The following is a 14,192-nucleotide window of genomic DNA, read 5'->3' on the forward strand; positions in this document are numbered from 1 at the left end:
CCCAATTCTCTTGGATTAGCCTATTTAGTGCTTCCTTGAAACGTTTGGCTCTAAGTCTTGTAATTGGGCCACTAGGAAGTGACAAAGGGTCTTGTGCAAATTCAGCTCCATTCCCACTTGTATGATCAGCATGTCCAGCTCCTTGGTTTGCATCAATAAACTCTCACACTTACTTACAAATTTCCAAGATAATTTACTAACTTTGGCATTAGAGACTCTCTGACCCTAAGGCCGCCCTCTCCTAGTTGCCTCATTTCCTTTCTTTTATAGGCCCAAGTTCTGAAAACCTGAATTGCCGGAACCTAGTCCAAAGGCGTGTGAAACACGATGTTAATAGTGGCGCTGTTTGTGGGATCCTTATAGTTCTTACGTGTATTTCACATTCTTGCGACAACCCATTCTGGAAAACTTAGAAGAGACACAGAGGAAGCCATGAAAGTAAGGTTGAAAACCATGGAGGAGTGGGTGACGAAGCTGACCGACGATGTGCAAACACTTCGCAAAGAAAACGAGGAACTTAGAAAACATCAACAGGTGCAAGATGAGGGAGCAGATCCCAACGATAGTGAGCACATAGGGTCCCGGAACAGACAGGCTGGACCAAATAGGGAGGATGAGCAAAAGAATATGCAAGATGAGCTCTGTAGTCTCAAAGGAAAATATGAGAAGATCGCAAGGAAGGTGGGTACATCGTCATCGGTGAACCAACTACTCACAAGCACTGGCCAATCCTACACGGAGGAGGTGATAGCTGTGCCCTTACTACCAAAGTTCAGGGTCCCGGCCATGGAATTGTACGACGGAGGAAGGGACCCTCTTGAGCACTTGGAAACTTTCAGGGCTCACATGATGCATCATGACTTCCTGAACAAGGTGGTATGCAGAGCATTCCCGTTGACCCTGAAGGGGCCAACACGAGTATGGTTTGGGTCTGTAATACCCGAGTCGTACTACGTAGGTCTTTATGTCATTTTATTAATTCTTTAAGTTAAATATTTTGAGATAAAGATTTTTATTACTTTTAATTATTTTATTTTAAGATGCGTATGCTTTTTTTTTTTAAATATGATTTATTAAAATAAATCAAGGGTATTATTTTTAAGATTTTGAAATAATTTCCCTTAAGCCCTTTAATTTTATTTATTTAAGAAATGATCCAATTATTCTCTATCATTGGATTGGTAGGTGAAAATTTCCCTTGAGGTAGATAGATCTCCACCATTCATCTTCCAAGCTTATGTGATAAGCTTTGACCAAAAAGAGTAAATCCCTTTTCACCCGTAGGCTTCTAAAGTAAGCCATCAAGCCCTTTGACCTATAAGCTTCCTAAGGAAGCTATTGCATCCATCGTCTAAGGCAAGTCAAAAAGAGAGAAGAGAAAAATAAAAATTTTCCTAAGGCATTCCCCCCCCCCCCCCTCCCATACCCGTCGACCCTCACCCAAGGAAGAAAAACTTCATCCCCTTCCCCAAGCTAAAGCCTATCATCTCTTCTTCTCCTCTCTTTTGTTCTTCAAGAAACTAAACTCCTTTCATCTCCTTCAAGCCAAGCATCCATTTTTCTTCTTCTCAAGAGGAAAATAGCAAGGTAAGAGTACCTTTAATCCTTCTCCTTTGTGTATTTCAAATTTAGCTATGGTTGATCAAGTGAGTTTTCTTTTGATGATTTTTTATGTTTCGGTTTTGGGGTTTAAAACAATGCTATCGTGTTGCTCTTCATCCACACGGTTGTCCCTCTATTTGCTCTTCCACTTTTGTTTTGGAAGGGGCTAAGAGCTTAAGGTAAAAATCCTAATTTGACTCATTTATTTTTAATATGATTTTGGAAGCCAATTAAGTGTTTTAGCTTGTGTTTTGATGTAGTTAATTTCCTATATTGCAAATAAATATGTATGCCCTATTTTTGGCCCAAATTGAATGGTATTATAGTTGTTTTGCTATGTATTTTCCTATATTTTGAAAATACTATGTTGTTATTAAACTTGGTTTAATCATAGGTGATGATTAAAGTGATTTTAAATTATATATGTTGGTATCATGTGCCTTGTGTTGAGGTTTGGTCGGTAATCTATTTTTCAGGATGCTAGAGGTTTCGTTTAAAGGTTTTGCTTGGTCTTATAATTTTATATCTTGCTTTTAAAAGGTATTAAGTGAGTAAATCATAAGTTTAAGTATCAGTTCCTCTTCTGACCGGTGTCTCTTATAAAATGGTCTTATCGGAGACCAATAGGAAGCTGCCACGCAAGCCTTCCTCCATTTTCACTTTGGGGACGCATAGCAGGGGATCATCTTCCATCTTCTCCTTCCCACTCGACTCTCTCTCTCATGCAGGTCGATCTCTCACGGAAATGACTAGAGTGAAATCGCTTGAAGCTCTCTCTCTCTCTCTCTCTCTCTCTTTCGATCTCTCATGGGATCCCGAAATCACTCAAAGCATTCTCTCTCTCCTTCGATCTCTCACAAGATCCCGAGTCGAATCAATATCGCCGTTCTCTTGAATCTTGGCTCCCCTTAGCAAGCAGATAAAGCAATTACCATCAGAAAAGCAACCCCGCTTGGTTGTATTAGGTTTCATATTGCTAACAGCAGCATGTGTTGGTTTTGGACAAGTAGAACCCGTACTATCATTATCTTGATCTTCCTAATCTCCTTTACTAGATTGAGTGCTTGGGGTTTGCGGACCTGAAGAGGGAGAATTTGCTGCTGAAGCTTTCGTATGGTTGCAAGGGGTACTATGTAGAAATTCTTGCTGGGCATTAGAGTTGTCTCAAGTTCGACAATTGCCCATGGCTGCTGGAAAACATGTGGATGGGCGACGCAACATCTTGGGTTCCGATGCATGACCTCTGCTACAAGGACAGGCCTATCATGGAGCTTAACATGGCAACCGGGATGAACAATTTTAATTAGCATGTTCTGCGTGCTGCTAGTGCATAGCCAGATGCTTGAAATGGCCATTGATTCTTTTGTTTGATGCATTGATGTTATCGATCGTCTCAACAAGGTCACCTAAAATTATTATATCTGTAACTCAGTTAGCCAAACATCTAACATCAAATTTTCATGTCATGTTCCAGTTTCAAAGCAGGGATCAACATTTTGTATTACCATTTATGTATGCAAATGCATGAAAGAGAGAGAGGGAGGCTCGAGAGACAAAGAGAGTGAGAAGGCTTCAGATCGAGAGAAAGAGAGAGGGAGGGTTTTTGCCTTTCGGGATCAAGAGACAGAGTGAGAGAGCAGAGAGAGGGGGATCAAGAGAGAGAAAGAGTGAGAGAGGGGGAGTGTTTTGGCTTCAGAGAAGGAGGGAGGGGTTTCGTCTGCTGCGCAACTCTAGTGTTCCTTTATGTACCGCACACATGGCAAGTTTTCATTGGCTTCCGATATATGAGGGTTATAGGAGACACTTGCGGGAAGGTTTTCTCTTTAAGTATTTAATGGTTTTAAAGTTTCTTAATGGGTAACCGTGTTATACTTTTTCCTACTTTAATTTTAATGGCAGGTTTTATTTAAACTAATTAATATATTGCTCATGTGAATAAGTTATAGCTTAGTTAGTTTAAATATAAGAGATTGTTTGTGCATGATGTATTAGGATATGTAAAGATGTCCAAGTATTTCCTAAGTCCATGACATGCCATGTCTTGATGTAAAAATAGCCCATTTGTGTTCCCTCATTTGGTTAAATTCTACCTAACCCAAGAGTCCAAAATATTGATAAGCTAACATTTTTTATAATGAGAGACCACAAGTTGATTTAAAGGGCATGTTTCTTAAGCTTGTTTAACCTACTTGAGATGCCTAAATCTATTTTAAAGTCCATTGTTAAGAATTTCAAGATTTTATCTCCTAATGTCCATAACCCAGATTGAGCTTGAACCAAAGAAACATTGCTTGAAGCCTATGAAATCTTAACTACTTTTCATCTCAGCCTTTTAAAATAGCCTTTCCATGAACAGCTAGCATGTCTTAATATTTAAGTTATTTCTTTTGTAAGTCGAGGTGAGGAGTAGTTATTGGGTTAATGTTAAACATAAAAGGGACGTTAGATTGTAATATCGTGGCTTTCTCTTTTAAAGGAAGGGTTAAAGAATATTGTATGAGTATCAACACGCTTATGTTATTTATTGGATTAGGAATATTGATGATGGAAGTATCGAGGAACATAGAGGTAAGTAGCTCTGACCATGCTTCTTACACCAAGTTCTCTTTATGAAATAATATATCTCTCTCTCATTGCAAATGTTCTTCTAAAGAAAATAGTAAATGTATATAGTATGTACAAGTCATTTCTTGATAGCCCCTGTTAAACACCCTATCGATTATAATTGTGTGTATATGTATAAGGTAATGCATGCACATAGGTTCTAAGTCATGAGATTTCCATATATGCTCTCTCAATAAACTTATTGATTATTCCTATATGTAGTATAGCATGAAAATGTATCTTATTCATAAAATTGCATGTGCATTGAAGTGAGAATGATGATAAAAAGATTTTTATTGCAAAGGAAAGGAAATGAATGTCTCATGCCTTATGCTTCAAGTGATACTTTAAATGAGTTTTAAAATGCCCTTATAAACTTATGTTTTTAAATGACGTGAAGAAAGTGTTTTAAAATGTCCCTATGAACTGATGCTTTAAATAACACGAATGAACGTTTTAAGATATGTCCCTATGAATTGATGTTAAATTGTCCCTATGAACTGACGCTTTATGGATGCCATAAAAAAAATGATGTTTAAGCTCATGCTTTTAAAATAATATTTTCTTCATGAATGCATTGTTAAATGAAAAGATGATGTTTAAGTTCATGCTTTTAAATGACGTTTTCCATGAATGAACTATTAACTGATGGAAATGATTGAAAGGACTGAAATGAATGAAAGAAATGACTGAATGATGAATACATTATTGTATAAAAATACGTAACGACCATATGAATGAAAATGGTACCAAAGGAATGGGCAGATTGCAATGCCGGGTAAGTAGTACTAGTAATGCACCCAATGCTGCCCCCTGACTGAAAAGGGATTCCCAACCTGTGGCTACGGGCGGAATCCAAGTCCAAAGGAAGACCACTAACCTCAACACTCGGGGCGTAATAGTGTGTACCGGCCAAAAGTAAAACATAAAAGTATGGTTATTTCTTAAAATGTTTATACATGGAAGCATAGTTACTTCTTAAATGTTTATGCATGAAAGTATAGCTTATCCCTTAAACTGTTATCCATGAAAACATCGTTAAGAATTAGCAAAATGTTTATGTATGCATGTTTTCAAAAGAAAAAGAATAGACGCCTAATATGTTCACTGTATGGTGTACTGCTTACTGAGTATTTGACTCATTTTTGTTTTAAATGTTTTAAACATCCAGGTAATGACGAAAAGGCTGGGGAGCAAGACATTACTGCAGAGGGAGAGGCAGACACTTAAGACCTTCCCTAACTAGAACGGTTATGTTTATGGATAATAGGTTATGTTTTATGAACATATAGACTCTGAGAGTCTTTTATGGATGAATGTTCAAATAGAATGTCCATTAGGTATTCCCTTTATTAAATTAAAAATTTAGAGTGCACGTGTGTCATGTCCATGCCGATCGCATGTTATTAGAAAAAGAAAATGATGAAAAGGAAAGAAAGAAAGAACAGGCACGTACGTCGCGATCTCGACCTTCCCGGGGCAGGGTTATGATAGGGTCTTTGGCGCTCGGATCCGTAGACAGGTTTAGCGAGCTAGCCAGACTATTTTTGACTCAGTTCATGTCGAGTCGAAGGAGGCGGCGTCCAGCAGCGTACCTCCTCACCGTCAGACAGGGGGAGGTTGAGAGCCTAAAGTTCTACCTGATGACCAAGACGAGAAAATAACCTTGGCGGCTCTTTTAGGAGAGGTTTGACCGCAATCCCAATTTATGGCTGAACTGGCAAGGAGGACTACCATGATGCTGCGGGAGTTCATGGATCAGGCCGACAACTTCATCAATGTCGAGAACAATCTTTGGGCGAGCAGAGAAAGAAGGAGCTGGAGCGAGCAGAGAGGAAGACAAAGGCCCTGGCTAAGGCTAAGACCCACACGAGGACCGCAGTTCGACCGGCCTACATTCACCATCCATGAGGCTGACACTTCTATCACCCACGAAGAGGATGACTGGGGTATTGTACGCCGCTACTGCACATACCACATGCCACCTCGCATAACACCGAGAATTCTTCTCCAGCAAGGGAGAAGGGAGCATGCAGAGTGGACAACGCAGCGCTATCCCTCGGCCTGGAGATTGGAGTAAGAAATAAGGGGAAGGTCGAGGGAAAGGAGCATGGACCGAGTTGATCGGCATAGGAGGGAAGATAGCCTCCAGCAATGACAACCAGTGTGGGGCCTGCAACAAGATCATCCTCGTTTGCTACCACTTGGGGGGCCTCCTGATGAGTGTACGAAAGTACACTCTAAATACTCTATTATTGAGCTAAAATGCTAAAACATGAATAGAAACCAAAGGAATTAGTGTATATTCTTGAATTGAGTTTCTATTTACTTTGGGATACTCCTAAACAGATCTTTATGTTTAATTCCAGAGCCTATAAAAGAGCAAGTCAAAGCCCAGTCAAATTTAAAACAGGACTTTCAAGTGGGCAAGACGTTGGAACAACATAAGAACTTTTAATGAGTATAGGACTCTTCAAATAAGGATAATGATGGGGTTTGAGAGCAAATAGGATTAGAGTCCAAAATACGCTAGGAGACACCTTGGACATACTTTAGTATTTTGATCGTAACTTCCCACTCACACATCCGATTGATGCAATTCTTGATACGTTGGAAAACTATTTTAAAGGGCTACCAATTTTTTTCTAATAAGAATTTCTAAGTTCGAACTCCTGAAGTGCGTACGTGGCTTCCAAGTTGAGTCCTAAAACTTAGGCGATTTTTTTATGCAAGAATCATGAAGACATTAGGGTTTCTTTCCTACCCTTTATAAGCATATCATTGGCATGAAATTGAGGAGTTTTTGAAAGGAGGAAGCATAGTTCTAGAGAAGAGAAAAATATCATTTTTATTATTTAGTTCTTCTATGGAGAACTAAATCTAGGGTAAGGCCTAAGGAGGAAATTGATGGGTGAAAATACTTTGACTATATTTCAATTCATAGATTAAGTTTTATTGTTTAAGATTCTAGGATTCAATTCTCTATTTGTTTTGGATATTATAAGTTTGAGACAATTATATTAAATCTTGCTATGGTTTGATTTTGTTAAGCTATAAGATTATGAATATATGATTTTGACTTAAACAGGCTTTTCATGCCATTGATGTGATCTTTTGCTAAACTATTGTTTGTGAACATAGTGTCGTCTTTAGATCTAATATTCATTTTTATATATGAAAATTGTGGTTTGTAAAGGGAGAATAGATTCTATAATTAAATTTGAGAAAGTAGATGAATATCTTCCAATTAGGAATTTGGTGCTATAATTCTTAATTTTGTATATTATTTGGATTAAAAAAGTCAAAATATTGGATCCAGTGGATGGAAGCCCAAAGGTCTACTTTTTAGGTAGAATTTTTAGATTCTTGTCATATTATAATTTGATCTTTTGTTTTAAGTTTGCGTCTGGTTGTGTTTCTTCGGACTCCCAGTGGATCGAAACCCTAAACTATACTATAATACTGTGTACTAGTTTGCGCGTAATCAATTTTGGCGCCGTTACCAGGGAGATGGAAGAATTGATGCAAATAATTTATTTCACCAGTTTGTAAAGGCACTAACTTCGTTCCCTCTTTTAGCTTGCTGCATTATTTTTTTTGGGTTAATTACACTTTGCCCCCTCCAACAATCACCCAATTCACAATGTGCCCCTGAAACTATTGATTGCATCAAAGTGGACCCTCTTACTTCAGAACGTCCCAATCCCCCCCTTCCGTCTACAATGAGCATTGAATTGAACGGAAGACTCACCCACGTGCTTCTCACATGCTAATCCTTCAATGCAAAGACAAAATCACCCCTCGCTCCATTGGCTTCCATTTCCCCAAATTAAACTTCATATTCATAAATCCCCAAACTCAATGGCCAAAATGACTTGTTTTATTAAGCCCAAAAACAGTTTCGTTTCAAATTGAAGAACGTCTGGCTTTAAGTCATTGGGCGCAATGGAGAAGTAACCTGGGGCAGACTGTAGAGAAGGTGGGCGATGACGAACCCTAGCAAAGCTGCCGACCACGACGTCGGCATCCCTTTCGAGCTGTCGGCAACTCAATTGCAAATGAGTTTTTTTGGTAGAGCTCTCATTCAAAGTGCTTTCTCCATCGCAGGTACCTCAGTGATTTTTACATCGCAATAAATCCATTACTTGTATTGACAACAAATCTCCCGCCTTGATGTAGCTCAAGAATGCTATAAATGACTGTAGGTTGTTAGGTGAAAAAATTATTCGAGTTTATTGTAGCTCAAGAATGCTATAAATGACTGTACATTGTAGCTCAACAATATTCCAATTTATTTGCCATAATATTGGTTCAATACCATGCTTAAACAATATTCCAGTTTAGTTTGTCAGGATTCTTTTCTCCTTTTGTATAAAGCTGCAGTAGTCTGTAAAGAATAATATCGATTCAATTCTATAGAGCAGAAAGTTTTTGGCTCATCAACCTCTCTTTCGATTGTTTTCTTTCTGCACTCATAATCCTAACATATTTCAACAGATTGTGAAAGATGTCCACTGGTTCATCTAGCACAAACTGGGATACTAAAGCACCACTGGATGGCCCATTTTGCTATTGCAATCTGCGGGCACGTCTAAGAGTATCAACTATAGATGATAACTACAAAAGGAAGTTCTGGAGATGCCCATATTAGACTCCTGGTAGTCAAGATAGGGGTGGAGATAGGTTTTGTACATTTCTTTATTGGGTAAATGATGATTTTTGCTCCATGTGTGGAGATGTCATTGGCCAGCTACGAGATAGACTCCGCATATGGAGTCATGAGTTCAAGATTGAGAAGTCCGAATTGGAGGCTAACTTAGTAATGGAGAGGGAGCGCATAGAGCATATCTAAGAGTTATGCAATAAATTAAATCTGCGGAATTGGAGGCTAACTTAGTGATGGAGAGGGAGAGAATGGAGCATATCTAAGAGTTTTTGTATAAGGAGAAGGAAAAATCTAAAGACTTGCGCAAGAAATACAATAACTGCATATGGTGTGGTGTCATTGTAATTGTTCTGGTTGTTGTTGTTATCTGCATTAAAATGTCTCATCATGCTGATGAGGTCGCCATTACTTGATGATAGCTTGGGATTGGTTAATGTAATTTTTTGGATGTGTATTGATGGTTGTTGTTTTGAATTTGATTGTTATATTGGACATTACTTGTATGTAATTTGGTTATGGAGTGAATTTTGTGGCAACAACTTACTGTGTTGATAATGATTAATAATAATATCAACCTACATATCAAAATCCCTCAATTGGAATGTCACAATAACACCATAAAACCAAAAATATAAACTATGGAGCATTACAACAAAAGTTTTCCAATAACAGTAATACCATTAAACCCTAACTACACCATTACAACAGTAAGTCAATATTGCCAGTTTGGTCACTTCCGTTTCCCTTTTTTATCTTCGTTCATCCTCTCCAAACGTGAAGATGACTTTACACCCTTCCCTTTCTACACTGATGTATTAGCCTTGGCAGGAGGCAGATAATAATGATTATCTGCAATCCAAGATGATGGGACAATGGGGTTCTTATAACTCCTGCTAGAATCATGTTTTGGATTCATAGACTTTATCTGGAAAGATTGTTGCCCTCTAATCCAATACCCATAAACCCGATAAGGACATTTAGGGGTAATTTAGACAACAGTGACCCTATCTCCATCATTCTTTGCAAACTTTATAAACTTACCTATATTTAGGTTCAACCTCCTTATTGTCTCTCTAAACTGTGTTGTAGATCCAAACTTCATTCCAACAGATATTTTTGACTTCTCCAAGTCAACAGCTTGAAACTCAGGGAATTTAAAATCACGATGTCCTTCGTCACCACTATGGATAGGAGATTGAAGGATGTCACTTGGTGTCATATCAGATAAGTTACTTGCTAATTGTGAAAGCAAGCACTGTTTAGTAGGTTCTGAAGAGTATTTTATACCTATATCATCCTCCTTAGGCCACCTCGAACCACTTCTTTCCTGACTCCTCCCTTTATCCTCCTCATCCTCAGCATCTGAGGAAGATTGTGGCCCTTTATCATCAACTGTCACTTGAGACTCTACACCTTTGCTCCTTGGTTGTGCAGGCTTTAACCTCGATGTTCCCACTGTGTTGATATCAATGTCATACAACTCATCCTCACTACTCAACACTTCTTTCCAAAATGGATCATTAAGTCCAAGGCAACGTGCTTCTGCTTCCTCCTCATCCTTACATACATCCTCCTCAACGTGATGATCATGCAAAGAAGACTGCTGCATTGAAGTTCGAGAGTGAGATACAAGATACAAATGAGCCACTTGTTGACCCTGAAGCGCAGCCACCATAGACAGTACATCATGGTCAAATATAAGCAATTTAAGATCATTGTGCATCCCCAAGCCAGGGTGTCTATAGTAGACTAGGTTACCTGGATGGTAACCATACTTGGTCACAATCATTTCTATCTCAATCCATGATAGCTGATCCTCATCATATGGTTCATGGTACACATCAATCTTACCCCCAACATATTCCCCATTCTGCCTTCTATCAAATACCCCACCATGAAGGACTTGAAATAACAAATTCATCGTAGTCATCCTACAAAATATTGTCTGTTAAATTAGTCATGGACCATAGTCAATTATTAGACCAACCATAAAGTAAACAAAAGTAAACTATTGGACCAAACAGATAAGTTTGTGCCTTTTCCTATGCAAGGGACAACCTCTGTGGTCCTATTGTTACAACCCAACAACAAAGACAACAACAACACCCCCATGTTATTGTGTTCTCAAACTGGGACAACTAACGTCACTCAGCAATGCACTAGCGTTATATTAGGAAGCATACAACATTGGACTCACCCACATGCAATATTGGACACAAACATCCTCAAAACTGAAACATTTTCCATTTCAAATTACTTAGTTTCACACGAAAAACATACAAATTCGATGAAGACAAAGATGAAGTCATTTCAAGATATACTCACCTCTGCGACACCATTGTGCGAAGAAGACATATACTAACTCGATGAAGATGAACGAAAATGTTTGATGAAGCCACTTAGATTGGTGCGAAGAGGAACGAAACAACAATGTGAACAACAATCATTCGATAGTCAGTGGTTTCTGAGTTAGGGTTTTCGAATTTTGGATTTGGGGATTTTCGGATATGAAGTTCAGTTTGGGGAAATGGAAGCCAATGGAGTGAGGCGTGATTTTGTCTTTGCATTGAAGGATTAGCATGTGAGAAGCATGTGGGTGAGTCTTCCATTCGATTTAACGCTCATTGTAGACGGAAGGGGGGGATTGTGACATTTTGAAAGTAAGAGAGTCCACTTTGATGCAATCAATAGTTTTGGGGGCATACTGTGAATTGGGTGATAGTTGGAGGGGGCAAAGTGTAATTAACCTTTTTTTTCGTAGTATTTTTTAATATTATTTTGTTTATTTTTATTTTTACCTTGCATGCACATATATAGAGACACCTTGGGTAGATTTGCTTGTAGGTCTATGCTAGTGTCATAATCAAAATTTTTAAATCCTTTATTTGACAATCCATCTAGTTTTGAAGAAATGAGTGAACACGAAGATCAACCCACTAGAACTCTTTTAGGATTACCTCGATCCTACACACATAGCTATCATGCATCATGTTTCCAGCCTACAATCCGGGGTGGCGTAATCACTCCAATTGTAGCTGGAAATCTGAAAACCAGCGGCTTGCACAATTACCTAGAGCTTATCCTATGTTGTATCATGCATCATCTTCTTCTAGGAACCCTTCAGAAGATACTTTACATGCTTTTATTGAAGCACATGGTAAAACTAATCAAAAGTTTGAATCTTTGATTACGTGGGTTGTTGAAGAAAACAAGGAGATAAAGAGCCATGTATCCAAGTTGATGAGCACTTTGAGTGTGAATGAGTGTGGCAAGTTCCCTTCTCAAGCTCAATCCACAGCCCAAGGTCAACATATGGCTCAAGAAAATTTGAAGGAGGTCAATGCCATTATGACACGAAGTGGTAAGTCCTTACACATCCCAACAACTGATAAGCCAGAGGATGTTGAATAGGAACAAAGCAATAATAGTGCAGAGTTGCCCAAGGAAGCTAAGGTAATCAAGAGTCCAGTTAAGGTACCATTTCCTTAAGTTTTAAAATCTGGTATGCGAACTTTAGATTCTAACAATGAAATCTTGGAGAACCTTAGGCAGGTAAAAATTAATCTTCCACTTTTGCATATTATTAAACAAGTTCTTACTTATGCAAAAGTTCTCAAAAATTTGTGTACAGTTAAGAGAAAGCACAATGTTAAGAAGACAACATTCCTGACAAAGCAAGTTAGTACTCTAATTGAGCAGTGAATCCTTCATAAGTACAACGATCCTGGTTGTCTAACTATTGCATGTAATATTGAGAATCATGAGTTTGGGCAAGTGTTGCTAGATTTAGAAGCTAGTGTAAATTTGATGCCTTATTCCATTTATTTGCAGCTTGGTTTGGGTGAAATTAAGCCCACTTCTGTTATGCTTCAATTGGTTGACTATTCAGTTAAGAAATCGAGAGGTATAGTTGGGGATGTTTTGATCCAAATTGACAAGTTTTACTACCCTGTTGATTTTTTAATTTTGGATACTCAGTCGGTTGTTGAGTCTAACTCTAAGATTCATTTCTTATTAGGTAGACATTTCCTTGCTACTGCTAATGCCCTTATAAACTGCAGGAATGGGCTGATAAAACTATCTTTTGGAAACATGACCATAGAGGTCAACATATTCCACATCAGTAAGCACCTCAGGGAGGATGATGAGTGCCAACAAACATACATGATTGACGCACTCATAGATAAGGGAATTCACACAACTCATGATTCTGATCTCCTTGAATATTTCTTTGTTAATTTTGAGTTTGATACTATTAGTGATTCATCTGATGTTGATATTTGTTCTATTTTTTATGAAACTCAGGATTATGGAACATAAGCTTGGCAACCGAAATTTGAGGAGTTGCCTAAGAAAAGTGAAAAACAAATTCCTTCAAGTGTGGAGAGTCAAAAATTGGAATTGAAGTCGCTGTCCTCAGGTTTAAAGCGTGCATTTCTAGGCCTAGGTGACACTTCTCCTGTTAGTATTTCTTCAAAATTGAATGCGGGTAAACTTAGAAAATTTCAGTTGATCGATTAAAAGGAATTGAGAAATGATGCTTATGAGAACTCTAAAATCTATAAGGCTAAAATGAAAGTGTTTCATGATAAAAATATTGTAAGGAAGATGTTTAAGTCTAATGACCGAGTATACTTATATGATTCTAGACTTCACAAACACCCAAAAAAACTTCGGTCTAGGTTGACTGACCCCTTTGTAGTGAAACATGTTTTTGAAAAAGGGGCGGTAGAAATAGAAGACTCTAGGGATGGCTGAGTCTTTAAAGTAAATGGTCAACGCCTCAAAATCCTTATTAATAGGCAAGTGCTTGAAGTGGAAGACATTCTACTTGCAGACCCGGCCTATCAACCTTGACCATACCATGCAAGTATGTTTTTCCTATTATTATTTCTTTTCTTTTCTTTCCATTCCTTTTATTTTCTTTTTGTTTGTTGTTATTTTTTTTGTTTTTGTTTTTGTTTTTGTTTTTTTTTTTTGCAGGATAGTGTCACTTCGCCATTTCAGTGTGCCATCTCTTATGCTTACCGGGTTGCCCACATCACATTTCAGGTGTATTCTACCCTCTTCGGTTACTCTCCATTCAGTTTTGATTTTTAAACATTGAGGACAATGTTTCGTTTAAGTTGGGGCTGGTGCAAATTATGCATTTACAAATACTTGTTGGAACTCTATGACATGTTTACATGTGTCAGATTTTTTTTCTTAGCATCACACGTACATCCCTTCACATGTATACTTATTCTCATGCATTGCCATCTTAGTGAATTCAACAAACCCATCTTGATCATTATGTTGAGGTATTCACAGAATATCTAAT

General features: G+C 38.1%; 1 long non-coding RNA gene across 1 annotated transcript; it reads left to right on the forward strand.

The window, feature by feature from the left end:
• Positions 1-1,655: 1,655 nt before the first annotated feature.
• On the forward strand, positions 1,656-5,478 carry LOC121254803. Its single transcript, XR_005938718.1, has 3 exons — positions 1,656-1,781; positions 4,136-4,170; positions 5,378-5,478. It is a non-coding gene; the product is annotated as an uncharacterized LOC121254803 (long non-coding RNA).
• Positions 5,479-14,192: the final 8,714 nt, after the last annotated feature.

Source organism: Juglans microcarpa x Juglans regia, chromosome 1D (assembly GCF_004785595.1).
Source record: "Juglans microcarpa x Juglans regia isolate MS1-56 chromosome 1D, Jm3101_v1.0, whole genome shotgun sequence".
In the NCBI taxonomy this organism is placed as follows: Eukaryota; Viridiplantae; Streptophyta; class Magnoliopsida; order Fagales; family Juglandaceae; genus Juglans; species Juglans microcarpa x Juglans regia.